Here is a 2,873-nt window from a genome sequence, read left to right on the forward strand (position 1 = left end):
GGATACATTATTTGATATATACCATCAAATTATAGTAAAAGTATGTGAATAGATTTTTAAAAATTAGTAAAATAATTAAACATTTAATATACATTAATTTTTTAAAATTAATATGAATGAACATGTAGAACTATTGTTAATTTTTATATTTAAATTATTGGCATTTGTATAAATTCACAATAAATAAAAAGTTTTTAAAAATTAGTAAATAATTGAAAATTTAAAATACATTAATTTTTAAAAATTAATACGAATGAACATATAGAAATGTTGTTAATTTTTATATTTATATTATTTATATTTGTATAAATTCACCATAAATAAAAAGAAAAGACCGTGCTAAAGCACGGGCAAAATTCTAGTTATTTTAGGAAGAGAGTTTGGAATATAATATAATTAGATTTGGAGTGAAGTTACAATGATGTCAATTTCTAAACAAGAAACACAAAATATTACTTTTTAAGCACTGTATAGCATAGGGCGTGTGATTCTTGGAGCTATTAGTTGCCAATTGCATTAATGGATTTGGCTACCACCTAGTTGCTATAATTGACAATGAAAAGTTTTTAACTCCTTAAAATGCATAGAAACATTTTTTTTCCTTCTGATGGCTTAAATAATTGACATCATTTATAGTCCTATTATGTAACTTATTTCCATCATCTGATATATATTGCCTTGGAACCTATGACACCTACAATTATGCAAATCTGTTCTTGTCCTTCATGCCTATCAACCCAACTCTTGGTAGTTTTTGACGGAAAGAGGATTATACTTAGTATATGCAAGAAAAGTATAATATTATTGTTTGAGCAACACACGCTCAGCAAAGCAGCTTTTACTTCCTCCATTGGATCATACACATAATACATACATATATTGCTTTCAAAATGACTTTTGCCCACCATCCTTTTGCAGTAGTTTCATTTCATGAGTATCAAATGTAGATTATAAGGAGCTTTAACATATCATATACATGAACAAATATATATATATATATATATAACATATGATTTAAGATGAATGTTCACAGAATGATATCCATGATCATGTAATCATACAAGAAAACTTATAACATGTCAAAAGTTCATAAAGTAGAACATGTCTCATTGGCATTGAATATTCAAGCTGGTGACTAACCCAATCTAAACTTTCACTTGATTTGCATTAGGGATAATTGCATATACCTCTCCTGAGGTTTCTAATAGTTGCACTCACTTCCCCTGAGATTTGGAAAATAGCACTAATCTCCCCTGAACTTCAGATTTTGATAGCAACTTCTGCCCATGTTAGAGAAAGTGCCATTAGAAAAGTCTTTTGAGAAGTGAAATAATAATTTTATTCCATTTGTACCCTTTTTCTCGTGAGGTTGTAGTATTAGAAAAGTGAAAAACATTAAGAGATGAAAAACAATTAGTGAAGCTCAGATGATATATGTACAAAGAGAACAAGGGCAACACTAAAATTTGGAAGAAACAACAAACATATGTTCAGAAATTTGAAGTTCTAAAGCATATAAAGAGGTTGTTGATCAAGTAAGAAAATTTACCTTTGATCAATACAAGAGAGTTTCTTATTGTCATACTTTATAGTATATTGATCTCACACTATTTACCATATTTCATATATAGCTATTTTCTCTCATGATCAACACAATAATTTCTTTATACTATAACTGACACCACAACTTTGTGTATTAAGTTGAGATAATAAAGTATTGCTTACCTATCATCTTCTAATTGTCATAGATTTTTAATAAAAAAATCCTTAGATTTTGCCTTGATTTCTACTTTCTTTCTCCTTTTGTTTCATGAATGCATAAGATGAAATAAGTTCAACCAAAACCATCAAAACTTATTCATTATTGAAGCTTGCTTGGAGGTTTCTTTCTCCTATATTTTTCTTGCTTCTTCTTCTCTTCTATGTAATAAATATATGATTTGCATTGTCTTCTCAAGTGTTGTCAATCACAAAATGGCACCATGTTGGAGCATCAAAATGGCACCATTTTGTAAGTGAACTTATAGTGCCTAATAAAGCAAAAAATAACTGTTAATCTTATTTAATTGGTTATTTTAGACTTGTTTATTGCCCTAATTTTTTCCCCCAAATTTGTTTACTAACAACCTTAAACTCTTAGGGTATAGAAGTAAATTCATTCTATTTTATGTCAACTATAAGCCCAAATTCATGCTAGGAGAGGTTAGTGTTATTTTTGGAACCTTAAGGGAAGTAAGTGCAACTGTTAGAAATCTCAGGTGTGGTTTTTGCAATTATCCCTTTACATAAACAAGAAATCTAGTGTGGTTGTGAACATTTATCCACACACATTATGCATAACATCGATTAAATCATCAAAAAACACAGCCACACACATTAGACATAAAATCGATTAATTCATCATAAAACATGCCACTCGAAAAAAATTATCATAATGCTTCGAACATCAATATTATCATACACGATCTAAATTTGTATGATTGATGTATAGTAAGGCAAAATAATTGTTATAAACCCAATTAAAAAAATCACAGAGGATTAATAATCACTCACATCTTATGCAGTGTGTTTCAATCGAATTCTTTTAAACCTAAAAAATACATACCATGAAATATATATGTCATTTCCTTGACAATCTGTAAACTGTATAAATCGACTCCTACACTCCCCAGTACATGTTTAGACTCTGATAAAAGGATTTATAATAAAAAAAATTTGAATTAGAAAATTTCCCTATTTGGAAAGCTTCTCAATTTGGCTGGTACTCTATAGAATTACCAAGTGGGTCTATGCAGTTTCGGCCTGACTTGCATTTGGGTTTAATTAATTATAAACTTTTTCTAGATTGGACATATTTCTTATAACTTTGGACT

This window comes from Coffea eugenioides, chromosome 6 (assembly GCF_003713205.1).
Source record: "Coffea eugenioides isolate CCC68of chromosome 6, Ceug_1.0, whole genome shotgun sequence".
NCBI classification, from domain to species: domain Eukaryota; kingdom Viridiplantae; phylum Streptophyta; class Magnoliopsida; order Gentianales; family Rubiaceae; genus Coffea; species Coffea eugenioides.